The sequence below is a fragment of the Castor canadensis genome, chromosome 5 (genome assembly GCF_047511655.1).
Source record: "Castor canadensis chromosome 5, mCasCan1.hap1v2, whole genome shotgun sequence".
NCBI classification, from domain to species: Eukaryota; Metazoa; Chordata; class Mammalia; order Rodentia; family Castoridae; genus Castor; species Castor canadensis.
The window spans coordinates 34,575,146-34,595,788 of record NC_133390.1 but is presented as its reverse complement, the minus strand read 5'-3'; the positions used below and the strand labels follow the sequence as shown (position 1 = coordinate 34,595,788).

The 20,643-nt window shown below is 34.1% G+C and overlaps 1 protein-coding gene across 1 annotated transcript in view; it reads left to right on the top strand.

Annotated features, from left to right (window-relative positions):
* Gbe1 (1,4-alpha-glucan branching enzyme 1) overlaps positions 1-20,643 on the top strand; it is a 278,447-nt gene that overhangs the window by 242,322 nt on the left and 15,482 nt on the right. The gene's annotated exons all lie outside the window — the stretch shown is intronic.

Genomic DNA, 20,643 nt, shown 5'->3' with positions numbered 1-20,643 from the left:
AGTAGGCAATCTGAGAGACAGTTCATTCAAGTTTTTCTTTATGAAAATAATTTATCTCTGAAAATCATCTCCTTTCCCCTTCTCCAGTTAATGGGAAAGACCAGGTAGTAACTATAAAATGTCATCTTTCCCTTTTCTGTGTCCCTTCTCCTAAAACGTAGGACTTGACTCACTTTTCAGGCCAAATCAGGGGAGGTGTAAGCAGCAGAAATAGCAAGGAGTATGTTTCTGATATTTTCTCTCTATTTATTCACTCATTCATTCATTTCACAGAACATCTGGGTGCCATCCCTGTGCTAGATATTGTAAAAACAGGAATTTTCCTGGCAGATGTAATCATTGCTATCATAGAACATTTGAAATAAAGTCATGGTGGCCATTATTTAGATTCATGAAAATAATTGACAGATTCAGGACCTTGCAACAAATCAGCACAAAAATAATTTGTTCTCTTTGAAGCTCTAGCTAGCAACGATTACCAGCTGACACCTAGGCAAGATATCTGGTACCACCATGAAGTCCTAGCTGGTGTCTCCAGCTAAAGTAAGAAGAGAGCCCCCGTTCACCAGACTCAAACAAAAAGGAAAATGAATTTCGCACATTAAAACAGCCTTAACGTAGAATGACCCCAGCACTGTGACAATACTGAGTCCCCTGGTTCATTTTTTTCTCCCTTCCAACTATGAGATTTGCTAACACCATCCAAAAGGTAGCACCTTATCATTGTAAAATAAGAATGATGATTTTAAGTATTACCCAACTATGCACACAACAAAACAGAGAGTTTATTTTTTGTGTTTCTTTTTAAGAATGAAATCACTTCTCTAGCCAATTTCCTTTCATATTTCATTACAGAGAATCAGGTCTCATAGCATTTTCAACTTCATAGAAATAAGAATGTTATCCCCATGAGTGGCTTAATCAAGAATTATTATTGAGCCTCAGGAAGTAGACTCCTAGGTAAATTGGATGCCAGATAGTATGTTTCTTTGACAATGAAAAGGAACGAGTCAATAAGGAGCTTGCAGCATCTTCCACCACCACATGTCACCCAGAGATAACTGAGGTTAATGAGAAGTGGTTCCCTGCTTTCCCCCAATCCACATGACATCAGAGCCTTTAGGAGAAGAGGCAGTAGCTGTGACTGATGGCCCAAAAGTGCCCCACTTAGCACAGAGAATGCTCTGTGTTATCTGTCTATCTTATATACAGAGAGATCAATATGATGGGGTTACTTTCACTAATGAAGTGCTGTACTGTTTTGGAAAGAAACGACTGTACCATAACCATGAAGAAAGGCAAACAAATACTAGATGTGTACCAAATCATACATGACCCTTCTTGACTTGAGATTACTGAAACAATGCTTCTAGACCAAATCCTCTAGCCTAGTAATGTAATATAATCAAACCAGAATACATTCACAGATCACTTAGTATCTTTACAGCACTGTCTTTGACATTAAGTGGAGAAGAGAGGTATAAACCCAAACTGTGATATAATACATAATACAACAAATGGGAAAATATCAGAAATGTTCCATGAAGAACAAAGGACAAGGAAAAGAAAAATAGAGAGAGAAAGAGACGCAATATTAAGTAAAAGATCTGTAAGCCTAGACCTTGAGATATGAGTAAGATTAAAATTTAAAAAAAGCTGAGTATGTGATTCCAGTGGTTGGAAAGCCTAGACCTCCTTAAATAATGAATGGGCAATATATTGGATTAATTGAAGACTGATGGCTACAAAAAGAAGTACTAAGAGATAAAGCTGAAAACGCAGATTGCGATCACATGATGGAAGATTTCAATGCCATATTAGCTAGTTTAGGCTTTTTTCTATGGTTTTATAGTGAGTTTCTGAAGGTTTATAAAGTAGGGAGCTACTTGATAAGAATGTATACTTTAGGAAAAGTTCTCATGCACCAGATATTGATTATGAGAAATTACAATATAACTAAAAGGTAACTAGTGCATGAATTACAGTTTTGGCTATAGAATGGACATGGGGTGTAAAAGAGGATATATAAGGCTTCACCTTGAACAGTGGGAAGATTGATGATTGTGTTGTTCCTGTGGGTAGCAAAGCAAAGCAGGATATAACTAGTGAGAATAGAAAATGTGAGTTTAATTTAGAATTGTCAAAACAAAAATACATGAAATTTTCAATGATGATGTTTAGGAGAAAAGTGTAGCTAGCACAAGATACTGCAATATCTCTGAAATCTTTTAACTTTGACTAACAAATATTATTAAATGAAACCATATAGAATAGCATATTATATTTCATTGAGTAGAACCTACCTAAAAGTTACTTTGTACTTACTGACATAGAATCACATTGTTTATGAAAATAAATAATGTTTGGTTTAGTTTTGACAAACCTGAATGCTAATTGAGCCTCCTGAAATTGGCAATCTAGTTAAATATCCATAGGTACCTGTTACACAGAAATTTTCTATTTTATTAAATGAAAATTTAATAAAAGTGAACTCTATCAAAAGTTGTACTAATTATAAGTTATAATGATACAGACATTTTGGAAAATGAGGCCATCTCTTTATTGAAGTGATAATCAAAACCTCAGTCATTTACTGGATTTCCAAGAGAATATTGAAGAAATACTCTTGGCCCATTTCCTGCATTTTGCCTACTACAGATTTTTTCTGGTTGGATCTTTCTTACTTGCACTACCTAGTTCATTCATTATTTTTAGGTTTTTACCATTCATGTCTTTCAATAAGCAATAGATAATTTGCATATGTTATTGCTTCCTCTAAAAACATTGGCATTTTAATGTCTCTGAATACTCAAGAAGTATTCCAGACTTGGTTTAGCCATTCAGTGGAAGGATTTTTTTGAATAGATGGGAAGCAGAGGAGCATTTCTAACATACCTTATACCACATGTTCTAATTAACCAAATAATAATGACAGTAAAATAAAAGTCATGCAGTTGTCTGGATTTTGAGAGGCCCTGTGTTCCACCCTCCCAGTTCAGGACATAAATCTCTTCTAGAAATTCCTTCACAGATAGAGGTAACTTATCAGAACACTTTCTAGTTCTAAGGATCTCACTAGTTCATAAAATAAACATTAAAGTTTTTGTAATGTTTAAATTTTTTTTCTTAAGGCAGAGTGTGATGGAACAGGTCTATAATCCTAGCTACTTAGGAGGCAGAGGTAAAAGGATTATAAGTTCAAGGCCAGCTCTGACAAAGTTAGGGAGACACCCTACCTGAAAGACCAAATTTTATAAAAGGACTGGAGGCATAGTTCAAGTGACATACCAGGTATTCAAGTCAGAGAAAGCATTTAACATGTTCCTCACAGTAGTACCTTCCCCTAGTCTTCTCTCTTCCAAAGCAAATACCTGTAATTCTTAGAATAAATCCACATTCCTTATACATGGAGTCTGCATAACCAACAATACCATATTCCATAAAGTATGACATAGAATTCTATTTCCTTACTTTAATGATGCTGCTGTCTTATTAATAGAGTTAAAGTTACATTAGCTCTAACAGCAACCCTCACATATTCTGCTCACATAGTATATGCAATCAAATAAAAATCGTAAGTTTTTCTTTAAGTGTCTTAGTGCTATGTCCTATCTCTCTTATTTATTCAATTAATAGTTTGAACTCAGATTTCCAAGTTTAACACTGAATGTGAAAAACTGAAGTCAGTGTTAATTTTTGCTGTCTAGCCTGTTAGTAGAGAAGATTAAAAAAAAATTAAATACTACATTAGAACAGTTCTGTTTCTAATCTGTTGAGATTATACTTTCTTCCCTCAGCTGCAGAAAAGTCTCTTCTTCTTGTTCCAAGCTTAGTGTTAAGAGTTCTTTTAATTATATTTAGCATGATACAAGTCTCATTTCTTTTAGGCCTTTCATCTTTTTTATTTTATTTTGGTTCCTATAAACTACATTGTAGCTCAGCATTTCAGAATGATTTCAGATATAGAAAATATTTTTAAAAATTAGGATTTTGATGCTGTATTTTCTGACTTTGTATGCTTTTGGTATTTCTAGCTACTGAGCAAGTATATTGAATACAGATTTTCTCTGTGAAGAATCCACAGTGACAAGATAGAATGTATTAATCAAGTAAAGAAATTCATCAAATTTTTAATTCCCAGGAAAACAGAATTTGGTACCAGAACAAAATTAAAGTTTCTAAAAAAGTCATTTGAACTTCTTCTGTCACGATGAAATGTAAACCTACAGTAGGTAACAATTCTGAATTCTTGAGCAGTATCATTTTTTGAACCTATATACCAAATGGCAAGGCATCAACTTTCCCTAAGCTCTGTGGGGAATAGATGGAGGCTATCTTCTCAGGAAACTGTTGGAAAGGAAGCTATACAGGAGGTAATGCCAGGCAAGGTAGAAAAAAACACTTTAAGGATGCTTTTATCAATTTCTTCAAAATGATATGATATCATTTGGAAAACTGAGAGGGAGGTCTGATGTGTATCAATAAGGTTTTGAACATGGTCTTCGTGGTACTGCTGAAGGATATAATATTGTTTCTACAAAAGAATCTGCAACTAAATTCTAGGACAAAAAAAACCAAAAAACAATTGTTAAAAACTCTTTCCCTATATACTGTCTCACATTTGTCTTTTTAGCTGCTAATCTCAGTGTAATAATCACCAATGTTCTTTAATACCTAGCTGAGACAGAGATATATTTCATAATTAGGCAGGTTTCACATTTCATGGTCAGGAAGATAGAATACATTTTCCTGATGTGTTATGTTTGCTTACAATTTCATATTGTTGAGCTGTAAAGAAGGAAACACAATGCCCTTTATATTTCCTGAATCATTACTACATTTCTTTAGTTATAATTCTTTACCTAGAACATTGTGAAATCAGCACTGAATAAAGATAAAATCTATTATGCCCCAAAGGAAAAATTGTTCTTTCTAATTCATTTTGAACAATATAGCTGATGATGCCACATTTTAAGTGATATGGAGAATGTGGGTGTTGTGGTACCTTTCTTGAAGGCCTTCTGTTGATTAACTGTGTCTATTTAAGTGTTTTGTTTAGTATTCTCAGCTGCACCATAAGGCAGGTTGTATTGTCCTCATGTAACAGACCAGGAGACTGAGGCCTGTAGGTACCCAACACTGTTCCTTCCAGCATGTGACTGGTGAAGGTCAAGCATTGTTACTTCCTGTTATGCGGTGATGCATCTTTCTGTCTGTTCATGGGTATAAAGATGTTTTTGAGTGTGGAAACAATTGTGAGATTATTGATGAAGGATTATTTCTTTAATATTCCAAATTATTTATATATAATTCTGGGATAATAGGTAGCATCAGGAAATTGTATAAAATCCATGCCATGGGCAAGCTTCCCTCTAGTCATCTTAACCTATCCTAATATGCCACTATACTATTCCACAAAATCTTTCCCAGGAATTCATTCTTGTATTCTTGGTTACCATCATCCATAAAGGAAAAAAATATATTTTAAAGCAAAGCATACATATCTAGATGAATAATTAGGGTTTTTCTGCATTCTCAAGTGAAATATAAATGTGTCATGATTCTGTGTTTAAGTTAAACTCCTCTACCTCATATAAGTTAACTATATTACATTCAATGTAAACTTAAAGCCTCACAGCTAATTATGAAATATGTGACTTGATGTACATTGATTTATAACATTATGGAAGTCTAAACAACAGAGCAGTCACCTGTTTTAAGTAACTTATAAGTGTGCTTTTGGGGTGGCGGTAGACATAATAGTGTAATATTAGCCCCCTTTCCAAATGGCATTTCAAACTCTTACAATATTGGAATGCTAAGAAGAGTTACCACAAACATGGCTCATAACGAATATGTGGATTCAGGCCAAAAATATTTAAAGCTAAGAGAACAGATGAGAAAACAGTTGGATTTGACCCACGATCTTAGAAATATTTTCATTAAACTGTTGCAAGATGTACTTTTTAAAATGTAAATACAGACTCTGAAATTCACAACCTATACACAGAGTTTCTAATGAGCAAATAAGGTCATTTGGATGATTCATTGGAGTGCAATTGCTGAAGGCAGAGATATTGCTGTGAGTTGCTTGGTTGCAGGAAGCCTTTAAAGTGTGGTTATAAACACTATGAGTATAAGAATCTGTACTTTATGCAAAAAATAAAAACAAAATTTAATTTAGGATTAGCTAAATGCCACATTCTGTCAAGATTATACGATACACATAAAGGATAATTTCTGGACTAAAGTATCTACACTCAACTTTCTAGTTTTCCAGGTTATAGATATTTTGGTAAAAAAACAAAAAACAAATATAACATTTCCTCATGAGAGATCTGCACAGTCATTTTGAACCATTGTGAGCATGTTTCCTTTTCTCATGTGTGCATATGTTTGTCCCTTCATGTTGTACAATTCAAAGATCTTTATGTGAACAGGGAGAAATAATGTTAAGAATTTTGAATTTAATATACGTCCTTTTCTTTCTGTAGCTTCAAAATGAATATACACATTCATACACACACTCATTGCCTAGGTTAGCCTCCTTTAATTTCAAGACCTTTCTTAGAGGTCTTTTAGATTGTTTTTCTCATTAAACACTTTCAGACAATCCCTGTGATTTACTGATATTGATGGAAGAGTACCTACCTCCCCTTGTAGTAAAGAAGCTATGACTTAGCTTCATTTTTCTAACCAGGTATTTGAGATGAATCACAAAGTAAAGAAATATTTTGCATGATTAAAATATTGTAACTACTGTAACACACTTAGACTGGGCTTAATATATAATCATAAGATCATAGGCAGTGATGAATAATAAGTAAGCCCTTACTGAGCGCAAATGTTTTTAGTTGTTGTTTGGTGAGGGGTGGAGGGATTTGTATTATTTTGAATAGTCATCACAGTGCTCTGAAATATTCAGCAGCATTTCTGTTTCCTTGGTTCATACCTCAGTTGTGCAGTGGTGATCTCCTGGCTTTATAAATTCATCTGACAGTAGCTCAGTCAAGATTTCTGTCCTCCATTTATTGTCTCCATTTATTTATTGAAAAGAACTCAGAAATATTCTTATAACTTTTAATAACAGTAACAACTCACCTTGTAATAGTATCAATAATGAGGGAAAATATTTGTTCCCAGGGTGATCACCTTCACAAATTTGTGAGAAGAAGTATTATGATGTTTGAATTGACTCCAAGATAGATATTGAAACTAAGAAAATGGAAAGTACTACTCATTAAAAAAAAGAAGATTGAAATTATGTTATTTGTAGGAAATGGATGGCGCTATGTATTATCATATTGAAGAAGATAAGCCAAGCTGAAAAGGATGACTAATACGTTTCACTCACCTATACCTAAAGAATAATAATAATAAGATGAAATGATTGGAAAAGGGATACATTGGGCAAACGACCAGTGGGATGGGGTAGGGGCAACAAGAGGGTAATAGGGAATGAATATAATTGAAGTACATTAAATATACTTATGAAAATATAATGAGACCCACTAAAATCGACAGTAGTGAACAAGTGCAAATGGAAATTAAGGCAGAGTGGTGAAGGGGGTGAATTTTATGAAAGTACATTGTCTGCATGTATGTAATTACCATAATAAAACCCCTTTATTCAAAAAATTTATGTTTTTTTCCAAAAAGACAGTTTTACCTACATATTATCAATTATATCTTTACTTAGAATACATTGGTGCTTGTATAATAAAGCTAAAACTTTTTATTGTATGTTAATTTTACAAAATAATGGGTTTCATTTTGATATTTCCCTACATACATATAATATACTTTGATCATATTTACCCCCTCTGTTACTCTTTTTTGGTGATAACTATTGTGAATGGAATGATATGAACTCTCAGTGATGTTTGATTTTCATTTCCTATATGGCAAAGGATGTTGAATACTTCTTCATGTGTTGAATGGCCATTTGTACTTCTTTTTTTAAAAAACATTTTTTAATTACGATATATTCTTTATAGGATTCATAGTGACATTTCCAATTAGAATTTATGTTGTACATTAATTACATTGCCCCCACCATCTCTCACCTCAACTCCTTCCCCTGCACACTTAAAGCAATTATGAGAAGTTTCTTTATAAGTATACAAAGTTCATCAACCATATACCCTCCCCTTAATATCCTTCATTCACCCCTCCCCTTCCAACTAGTACCCTTACACACACACTGTACCTATCTTACAGTCCTGTCTTTTATTATTAATATTTAGGTTGTTGTTCGAAGGGTTTCTCAATGTATGTCCACTGTGGGTATACTTTACCTTGGTCTGTTTAACCACTTCAGTTATTCTCCCTTACCCCTTTAACTCCCACCCCCCATTTTTCAACAGCTTTCAGTACACATCCTTATATCCTCTACCTTCACAGATCTTATGTTTTACAATATTATTGATGAGAGTGTCAATATCATTTTGTTTTCCTTTCCCTCTTTCCCAAAATTCCATAGAGTAGTTCCACTATTACAAACATGTTCTACATATAAGTTTGTGTATGTTAATGCTTGTTTTTCTATATATATTTATCTTTTTGGATCTATCTTCCAGGAGAGAAAACATGCATCCTTTGTCTTTCTGAGCCTGGCTTACTTTACTTAACATGATATTCTCCAGTTACATCTATTTACCTTCAAACCACATGTCATTATTCCTTATGGCTGAGTAAAATCCATTGTGTATATATACCACATTTTCTTGATCCATTTGTCAGTTGTAGGGCACCTGGGTTGTCTCCAAAGCTTGGCTATTGTGAACAGTGCTGCAGTGAACATCCATGTACAGGTGTCTGTATTGCACCCTGACTTACATTTCTTTGGATAGATGCCCAAGAGCAGTTTCACTGGATCACATGGCAGTTTTATCTTTAGCTTTTTGAGGAATGTCCAGACTGCTTCCCATAGTGGTTGTACTAATTTGCATTCCCACCAACAGTGCATAAGTATTCCTGTTTCATCTCATCCTCACCAGCATTTGTTCTTGTTATTGCCTTTGAATGTGGCCATTCTAACTGGGTGAGATGAAATTTTAAGTGTTGCTTTGATTTGCATCTCTTATAGCCAGGGAAATTGAACACTTCATGTATTTACTGGCCATTTGTACCTCTTCCTTTGAGAATTCGCTATTTAATTCATGTGCCCATTTCTTCATTGGGATGTTGATTCTTGGCGGTGGGGGGGGAGGTTGAGTTTTTTGAGTTCCCTGTTGATTCTGGGTATTTGTCCCTTATTGTATGAATAGCTAGCAAAGATTTTCTCCCATTCTGTGGGCTGTCTCTTGAGTCTAGTGACTTTCTTTTGCTGTGCAAAAGCTCTTTAATTTGATGCAGTTCCATTTGTTTATTCTTTCCCTTAGATGCTGAATCTTTTGAGTTCTACTTAAGAAGTCATTCCCTATACCTATATGTTCCAGTATATTTCTTACTACTTCCTGGAGTTGTTTCAAATTTTTTCAGGCCTTGTATTAAGGTGTGGATTATATATATAATAAATATATATTATTATATTATTATTATTATATATATATAATAAATATATATATAATAAATATATATATATATTATATATATATATTCTCCTTTTGAAAACTGTTCTTTTAATTGTCCATTAATTGGATTATTTGTTCTTTGGTATTTAATCATAAGCTGTTTATATATTCTGGGTACTAATCTTTAGTCCAGTGAATAGCTGGCAAAGATTTTCTCCCATTCTATAGACTGTCTCTTTACTTTCTAGTTATTTCCTTTGATATACAGAAGCATTTTAATTTGATAGAATCCTATTCGTCAATTCTCGCTCTTATTTCCTGACCTATTGGAGATTATTACGAAAGTCATTGCCTATACCTATATGTTGAAGTGGTTTTGTTCTGTTTTTCCTCTTGTAGTTTTCATTTAGGTCTTACATTAATATCATTGATCCACAAAGAATGATTTCTTCATACATAGTGAGACAGGGATCTAGTTTCAGTCTTCTTCATGTGGATGTCCAGTTTTCTCATTTGCCATTTGTTGAAGAGGCTCTTTTCTCAAACATAGATTTTGGTCCCCATTGTTGAGAATCATATGACTGGAGCTATGTGGGCTTATATCTGGGTCTTCTGTTCTATTCCACTGATCTACATGTCTGTTTTTGTGTCAATACTATGCTCTTTTTGTAATGTAAAGCTAAATTTTTGGTAGATTGATGGATAAATAGATGAGGAATTGATGAACTAATAGACTGATGAGTGGGTAAAATTGGTAAGTTAGTGATATACTACCTTATAGTAAAAGAACCTCTCAACTTGTTTAAAATTAAGTAGTTACAACACAAAGATTACTGTTATGGTTGGGCTGTAACAGTCTCCCCAAAAAGCTCACATTTTTAAGGCTTGGTCCCCAGGTGGTGGCACTATTTGGGAGTTAAGGAAACTTACATAGGTTGGATGTAGCTGGAGTAATTAGGTCATTGGGGTCATGTTCTTGCAGCTATATCTTGTTCCACCCACCCCCATTCTTTGTTTCCTGTCTGTTATGAGGTGAGTAGCCTCTGCTATATGCTTCTGCTGCCATAACATTCTGCCTCATCAGCCCAGAATCAACCAAGCCAAGGACTATGGACTGATTGCTCTGAAACAGTGAAGCAAAATAAATCCTTCCTCCCTGAAGTTGTATATGTCAGCTATTTTGATACATTGATGAGAAAAACTAGCATAGAAAATTGATATCAGAGAAGTGGAGTTATTGCTATGAGTAAACCTGACCATATGGTTCTTAAACCTTTACAACTTGTTTGTGGGAGCACTTTGGAAAAGTTTGGAGATAATACCCGTAACAACACTGGGATTCTGAGTGATTCTGGTAGGAGCTCAGAAGACCAGAATGTTGATAGGACTGTGGACAGTGGGATCAGAGGTAATTGGGAGTTGAACTAGAGGCCATTCATATTATGTTCTGTCAAAGAACAGGTCTACTTTTATTCTGTGTCCTGAGACTTTCTGGGTTGGGGTTTAATGCTGATGGACTAATTAATATGGCAGAGGAAAGTTCACTGCAGTCCAGCATTCAGGTTGTGATATAGTTACTGCTATCCTCTTTTAGAGTAATTTATAGTAAAAATTGGGAGCAAAATGAACAGCAGAAAGACAAAAAACTCAGTTTTGTCAGAAATACCATTATAAAGTTGGGGCTAAAGAAAGCATCATTTCTTTTTTCTCTCTCTTTCTTTCTTTTATTATTTTTACATTTACTTTCATCCTCCCCCCCCCACCCTGGCTTTGCTTTCTAGCAGAACCTGTTCCACCCTCTTCTTCTCTGATTTTGTTGAAGAGAGAACGTAGGAGATAATAAGAGAGGCATAGTGTTTTTGCTAGTTTGAGATAAAGATAACTATCCAGAGAGATTCTTGTGTTGCTTCCATGCATTTGTGTATTGCAACCTACATTGGATCATCTCTGCCAGACTTCTTCACTACTTTCTGGTCCCCTTCCTATAGTGGCCTGTGCCACTTTAAGATTGCTGTATTAGCTCCTCTACGGTGAGCACATCAATAACATTTAAGTTTTAGGTTTCTTCCTTTTCCTTATTCCTCCCACAAACATTCTCCCTTTAGTGTGTGACCCGTGTCCAATAATATTACTGCATTTGTTTTAGGTCTGTAATACGCATATGGGGAGAACATGTGATTTTTGGCCTTCTGAGCCTGGTTAACTTCACTTAAGATGATGTTCTCCAGTTCCATCCATTTACTTGCAAATGACAAAATTTCATTATTCTTTGTGGCTGAGTAAAATTCCATTATGTATAAATAGCACATTTTTTAATGCATTCATTGGTAGTGGGGTGTCTTGGCTGTTTCCATAGCTTGGCTATTGTGAATAATGCTGTAATAAACATGGGTGTGCAGGTGCCTTTATAATAACTTGAGTTACATTCAAGAAGGCATCATTTCTGAAGAGATTAGCACCATTAGAAAGATGGCATTCTATCAAGACAATCTTAAAGTGGCCTTCATGGCGTTTCAGGCATTGGACATACCCCACACATCAAAGGTTCAAGGGTCTGAAAGAGTAAACCCATTTGAAATACTTTCCATTGAAAAAAGAGTGTTGCCAGGGCACCCTTCTCACACAGTGCTACCCAAGATGTTATTTCCACAGCATTCTTTTCACCATGCTTAGCTGTGCAGGCACTCAGAGGATACTGTAGCAATGGTCAAAGGAGGCCAGCTACTGTTATCTGTTGCCAGACCTTGGCAACATCCACATGCCTGTTTTGCAAGCATGCAAAATGCCAGAGTTACAAGATCATGAGGACTTCCTCCCAGATTTCAAAGAAAAGCTTGAGGGGCCAGATAATGTGTGGCAGGCAGCCCTTGAAAAGACTGCCAAAGTGTGTGTGAAGGTAAGCCAAAGATGCAATAGAGACCCCCAAGAAGTTGAAACTTGCAGAAATTTGGAATGTCTACCCAGGAAAGCTACAGGCAGCAGGCAGAGTCAGCCTAAGAGAGAGGCCATGTGGGCAACAAACAGCAAGATTATAGGGTGGGACTGTCCAACCCCATGGTTGCTCCTCACTCCACCACATGTCTTGGATCCTGAAGATGTAGCTACTGGATGTCATGTTTATCCTGCCAGGTTTCAGACTTGTTTAGGTTTCATCTGTTATATAAACCCCCATTGCTTCATTTTGAAATAGAATATATACTCTGTGCCACTGTATCTTGGTAGCATGTTTCATGTTTTTTTTATTTTACAGGGGCTCATAGCTTTTTAAGAGTTTCCTCAGAGAACAGTTTGCATTTGCAGTTTTATACAATGCTGGGACTGTTAAGACTGTGAGAACCTTGAAGATGGGCCAAATGCATTTTGCATTATAAGATCAGTATGATCTTCCTGGGAGCCAGGGGCAGGATATTATGGTTTGGATATGGAGCATCATCCCAAAAGGCTCATATATTGAAGGTTTTATCCCCTTCTGGTAGCACTATCTTAGAAGTTCTAGAAACTTTAGTGTGTAGAGCTTAGCTAGAGGAATTAGTTCAGTGGGGTCATGTCCATGGGCGCTGTATCTTGCCCTGGGCTCCTCTTTCTCCTTCTGATTCAGGTCTGATTCAGGTAAGTCTTTTATTTATGGGTGAAAATGGTTCTTGAATATGAAAGGTCTGATTCAGGTCTGATGGGAGATAACTATCACATGCTCCCATTGTCTTGATATTTGGTGTCAATATGGGTTTACAATCAAGACAGCCAAGGACTATGGACTGAAACCTCTGAAATAGTGAGCCTAAGTAAATCCTTCTGCCTTTAAGTTTATGTCAAGTATTCTGTCACAGTAATGAGAAAAGGTAGCTAACACAATTATTATAAAGTCTTCTTTCTTAAAGCAGTGATTTCATTAAATGATAAAAAGTAAAATTTATTGTGTATTGGCAATAATATACACCATTATTTTGTAAAATTCATTATTAATATACCAGCACCTGCTTTCATTTAGAATCCTTGCTGAACAAACTTTCATAATCAGATCTGCCGTGTCTTTCAAACTTATATGTCATGCACTCTGCAAGCACTTTAATTCATTACTTCATCTAGTCAGCCCTTTTTTCCCCTGGGGAGCAACACATTACCAATAAGGAAGAAGGCAATCTATTGAGAAAACATCGGCTGGAAAGATTTTACATCTAATCTTTCCTTTCAAAATAGCCCTTAATTTAATCTGTTCAACATAGATGATCTTCTATTTAAAAAAAATAATTTATATTTACCACATTTATATCTAAAGCCAGTTTTTTTTAAGTAGGACATTCTGTATCTAAACTAGATTTCTGTACCTTTTCCTTTTGGACTTCAATAGAAATTAGACCTTGTTTTTCAACGAATACCTCCTGCCTGCCATAAAGATGTTCCGTTTATATTTCTGGGCGATAAATGTCATTTCTGACATTTTCTGTTAAGCTTTTCTTCCTTGGAGTATCATAGGTCAAACTGAATAGTCAGTCTTTTATTTATGTGTGAAAATGGTTCTTGAGTATGAAAGTTTCTCAAAATTAAGGGAAGATATAATTACTGGTTCACTATTATTTAATGGTTTCTTAGCGCATATAAGAAACTAAGAGTTTCTATTTATCTGGAGAAAAGTGGAAAATTTAGAGCCATGAACAATGTGTTCTTGGAAGTATTGGTTTTGGTTCTAATCATGTGTGAGAACTAATTTTAATTCTATAAATGATGCTTCTCTCAGCCTAATGATGGGACAATGCTTAATTTATTCCTATTAATAAAAATTAATTTGTTGGATTAATTATGATCTTTTTGTAGTTATATGGTATCAACTATTGAATAAGGAAAATGTTAGACATTATTAAGTCAAGTTGTTTAATTAATATATAACTTAATGAAGTGTAATCATATGACCTTTTATTGGCAGACCAATTAAAATAAGTGTTTTATTTTAATAGCATTAATTAAAACAGAAAATTGTTGTATTTGTCCATAAAATATAAACATTACTGTGATTTTTCCCCTGTGAGCTCTTCATTACTTAGGAAAATAATTAGTTTTTGCTTTCCAAACTTCTCTACCAACAGCTAAGGAACATAATCAATAAAAATTAATAAATAACTTTCTCTGCTGGTAGCATTTTTTTCTGAGTATGAAACATTTCGTGCAGTTTATTCTCTTACCCCCAATATTTTTATCTCCAAAAGGTGCATGTAACTTCCATGGCCTCTATGAGTAGTAGGTACTTCCTATTCTTATGTTTGTAAGCATATAGAAATTTTCTCTCCTTCCTAGGATGATAGTTAAGAGCATGAACTCTAAAATATTTACATCTGTGGGTTCACATTCCATCTTTACCATTTATTTGTGCTTGTGTTTTCATCCTATAGCATGTACTCATTGAGTTGTCAGAGTTAGATGAATTAGTCTACATGAAGAGTCTGAACAATGTTTTCTACTTATTATGAACTCGCAAGTATTAGCTGGTATGGTCATCATCAATATTCTAAAAATGCAGTAGAAATTTTATAATAAAATGAAAGAAATGAATGGATAAGAGAAGTTGTTACTATTTTCTCTGGTTTGCACTCTTCTTTTACTTGTCCTGTTCCCTAGTTCACTACCACAGAATTACTCCTTTCACTCCTTTCATAGTTCTGGAATTAACTATCTTCTGCTCTGTGCTCTTCCTCACTCCTGTACTATTTTACCACTTTCCATGTCCCCTTCTCTGTATGCTATAGCAATGTTTTGATTGTCTTTCCTTTCCACCCATTCTTTGTATTATGTTTTTCACTGAGATTTAAATTCAGTCGTTTACTCACTTTCTTTCCTCATACTCTTCTCTTGAAGAATCCTCTTTGTTTCAGCTGTTAACCCTATGATGATATTCCTTACTAGCTCCTGCCATCTTGGCCTTGCCGTGTTCATCAATCATTGTGTAATTTTGTGATGGCTAATAACTGTTTAGGATATAGTGGGCAGCATGGATTTAGATTTTTGAGACATAGAAGAACTCTCCACAACCTGTTTCAGCCCAGTCAATTAAACAATTATTTGGGTAGGAAATCTGTGATCTTATTTTAGGAGATGGTTTCAAAATTACTATCGAAAGTTAAGTGTATGAATGCTTTCATTTACACAGACCCCTCCACTCCTCACATTATCTCAGTGATAATTACCTCATATCTACATATGAGGATCAGAAAGATAGAACTTTCAAAAGATCATACTCCTATTAAGTGAATGAATGTAATTTAAATCTACTTTCTCTTAAATTCAATACAGTTTATATGTAGGCACCAGATAATTGTTTTGTTACCCTTTAGAAGTGCTAATACTGAACATAAACCTTGTCTCACTAATTCTAATTATATTTTTACTTGTTTTCTCTATTCTTATTGTCAAAAGTTAATGGTGCCTCTGGCTAAATGCTATTTTCTGCAGTAGTCCTGGTTTGCAACTCTCGAAAGCACAGATCAATGTGAGTAGAAATATTTTTCCAGCTTTGTTGGAACATAGCTGACAAGTCAAAATTGTGTAAATTTAAAGTGTACAATGGTGTTTTGATATGCAAATATTTTATGAAATACTTACTACCAACATGCTAATTGATATATCTTTCACCTCACATAATTACCTTTTGTATGTGCACACATGCATGGGGGGTATGTGGTGAACAAACCTATACTCAACACTCTTTGCTGATTTCAAGTATACAACAGATTATTAACTGTAATCACCATGCTGTGCATTAGCTCTCTAGAACTTGTTCATCTTATAACTGAAAGTTTCTACCCTTTTGACTAAAATTCTCCCATTTTCCCTACCACTCACCCCCACCCCAGATCATGGCAACCACTATTCTACTCTTCTTTTCTGAGTACAGTTGTTCAGATTCTACATATAAGTGGTATCATATAATATTTGTCTTTCTATGTCTGGTTTATTTTACTTAATAAAATGTCTCCTAGATTTGTCTATGCTGTTGCAGATATTTCCTCTTGGGGTCAATTATTCCATTTCATATAAATAGCACATTTTTATTCATTTATCCATTTTTAGAAATTTAGGTGGTTTCCTTTTTTTGGCTATTGGGGATAATGCTGCAATTTATGTAGTGCACCCATTTTTTTTTTTTTTTGGTATGGTTGTCCTTTCTTAAAATTTTTTGAGGAACTGCCATTCTGTTTTCCATAATGGATGTACCAATTTTCAATCTCAACAACAGTGTACAAGGGTTCTGTTTCATTCACATCCTGTCCAAAAATTATCATAGGACTTTTTGATAATAGCTATCCTAATATGTATAAGGTGAGGTGTGATTTTTAGTTTTGCTTTGCATTTCTCTAATAATTACTAATGTTGAGTACCTTTCTATACACCTGCTGGGCATTTGTATGTATTCTTTAGGAAAAAAAATGTCAATTCACATCATTTGCCCATTTTTTTAATTGGGTTATTTTGTTTTTGTGTGCTATTAAGTTGTTTAAATTCCTTACATATTTGGCATATTAGACATTTTTAGTTGATTTTTTGTGAGCGGTATAAGATAAAGGTCTATAAGGATATAAGGATATCCAGTTCTCTCAGCACTGTTATTGAACAGACTCTTTTTTCTCATGTATTTTCGGCATCTTTTTCAAAGATTAGTATATTGTATATATGTGGGTTTATTATTGGGCTCCCTAGTCTGTTCCATTGGCTTTCTTGTCAGATTTGTCCCAGTACCATGCTATATTGATCACTGTAGTTCCATAATATACTTTGAAATCAGTTGCTATTAGGTTCCCAACTTTGTTCTTCTTGTTCAAGATACCTTTGTATGTTCCAGGTCTTGGGTAAGTCCATGTTTTATGATTTTTTTTTCTATTTCTGTGAAAATGTGCCAACAGGATGTTGAATTTTATTGAGTTTATAGAATCTTTGGATCAGTATGGACATTTTACAGTGTTTATTCTAATTCAAGCATATAGAATACCTTTCTGTATTGTTTTCTTCAACATCAGTATTTTATAACTTTTCATAAATCTCCATGGTTAAAATAGTCTGATTTTACTGTATTATCTTCTTCTCGAAGCTTAATGGTAACCACAAAGCAAAAATCTGTAGGACGTACAAAAAAGAGAAAGAACCAAAAATTTCCTCAAAGAACAGGAACAAGACATGGATATCCAGTCTCCCCAATTTTATCAATTAAGTACTTGAAGTCCTTGTCTAGTCTTAGACAAGAAAGAAGTATTAAAAGCATCCACATTGGAAATAAAGAAGTACAGCTGTGTATGCAAATGGCATACATGGAAAACTCTAAACCCTTCACACACACAACCTTTTAGAACTAATAAATTAATTTGATAAAGTGACATTATGCAAAATCTTGCAAAAATAAGTTGTACTGCTGTACATTACCAATGAACTATCTGAGAAAAATAAGAAAATAATTCTATTTATAGAAGCAACAAAAATAATAAAATACTTTGGAATGAGTGGGACTACTTCTAAACAAACATACTCACTGTGATAGAGAATAATAACTTTTTCAGGAAAAGGATGTCTGCTCAAAATTTTTCATTAAACTTAAAGATATTTTATCTTCAGGTACTGATAGTAGAAGTATCAAGATAGGCACTTAGGATATTAGAGGCTAAAGGGTTTTTGGATTAACTTTACCATAAAAAAGAGGACTCTTTATTAAGATGTAAAAGATAAAGGATTGTGGTTCCAGTGGCTTCCTTGATTAGCCATTGCTCATGTTCTTTGTCAAGTAGGAGACATTATGATACACACGGTTCACGTTCATGATTGGTCTTCACTTACAGAATGGGAGTTCTAATTTTAGCCCCACACAGTAGGTACATACTGGTATAAGTCAGGAGCATTTGACTAAATATATTTTATTTTCTTACCTTAGTAATTTAGAATGTAGAAAATTTGTTCCTGATGATGTTTTTCTGTTGGCTGCCTTAGGTGGTTTGCCTAAAGGATATATAAAATCATCCTCCTGAGTTTGAGAAAATCTCTCATGACCATTAGAATCCGTCACTTTGGAATTTAATACTAATCAGTTCTGAATAAGAATCATCTGTGTGAAATAATTATGAAAGTAAATTAATAATTTTGCTTATAATTTGATTCAAACATACCAGAATTTCTGGCTCACTTTAATTATGTAAGTCATCTATTTGACTACCTTAGCTAAAGCATCTGTTGATTTTGTTTTGAATGGTTCAACAGGGCATTTTTTCCAAAGTAACCTAGCAGTTTTACTCTTCCCTTATATTATGTTTTTTATTATTTTTTTACTATTACTGCCTAGTAAGATTATGGTTTGTTATAAAGATGATAGCAAGTTATTATATTAGATTCATTATACCCCTAGAAAATAATTTATTAACACTCACAAGTGTGTGTATGCATGTGCACATTCTGCGGTTAAAGTTCTGTAACATTTTTTAAGGGCTAATGGGAAATGTTTACTTATCCCAGTAATCAATCTGATATAGTCATGGACTATGCGATCAGTAATCACTAAGATGGTGCTGCGTGTGTACACCCATACACACATTCACATGCACTTATCTGCAAGCTGACTTTTACAGTTTTCCATGCAAAACTATTTCATCCCCTGTTCATTCAGCTTTCTGAAGTACTAAGCAAGGCCTATACTGTACAATTAAACTTATTCATAAAGTTATAGGTGAAAAAGTAATAGACAATAACGATATGTTACTTCTAATTACAAAGAAAAAAGATGTTTCCATTACCACAGCTACAATAATGAGCTTTAAATTTGTAAGTACCTTAATGTTTATACACTTTATAGTCGTTAATTGGCAGAGATGATAGAATGGTAGAAAACACTATACCTAAGTGCGTATCCCAGCCCTCCCTAATTCTTAGGTATGGATTTTGATTGGCATCCTCAATAATCTGTTTGTATATTTAATTATTTGTATAGAGAATGCTGATCAGTCACGTTGATAATAAAGGCCTTTAAGTGTGAGGTCTTAACTAAGAATTTGTTTATCCACATCAACTAAGAATTATGTAAAATGTCTACCTCCAAGACTCATATAAATCAGTTATTAAATCGAGAATTGCTTTAAATTGACATGTACTTGTTTACCTTGTGGAGTTGTCCAAAAAGAAGGCTGTTTTTTCCATTATAAATATTCTATTATAAATCTATATATAAAGGACATAAAATCTTTTTTAATGTCCAAGTTAAACTTTACAGATAACAAAATGGGATTGTGTTAGAAGGTATATTTGCACAGATCTGAAATGTTAACACTATAAAGTGAGGAAAAAAAATCATGGTTAGGTTTTTGTGAGCAAAGTAGTATTAAACTGTTTCCTAAAATTTGGCAAAAACATGTATGGATTAAAAATGAAAACCCAAGGAAAAGATTGCAAGATGAAAATAATGAAGATATACTCACAAATACATCAGATGCTAATGTAGGACCTGGTTGGCAGGAGAAAATAAAATACAGAAATCCCTTACAGATATTCATTTTAATAAGGAGAGAGAAAATGTAATAAGTTGTTAGCATGTTAAAGTTGATGAAGATAAAAACCACAGCATATGCAATAGAGTATGGGTTCATGCTTAGTTGTCAGAATAGGCTTCACCAGAAAGACTCAGTATTTCTCAGAAATTTGAGTATTTTCTATTTTAAAAACTTAAAAATGTATCTAGTCCTGAATCTGTTCTATATGCTGTCTGATTAAACTATAAATGAAAAATTTAAAACAAAAGAAAAAGCTATAGATTCTAGTGAGAACAAAGATATGGAAAGAAGGGGACAGAAATAAAGATCTTAAATGAAGATGAGGCCAAATGTGAAAGTCAGATAAAGGGTAAATAGACCCACTTTTACATTTTTCATTTCTTATAACAACAATTTAAGTAGTCCAGAGCCTGTGATAATGAAAGCCACTACTGCTAATAATTTGAACATTTTCCCCCAGTGCAGTGCTGGATACTGTGTTAAACAATGAATGTTGTTGCTTCATTTAATCCCTGAAACAACACTCTGGCATAGTACCTCATTTGCAAAGGAGAATCTAAACTGCAAGGAAGTTCACTAGCTTGCTCAAATACGGTTGATAATCGGCAGACCTGAGATTA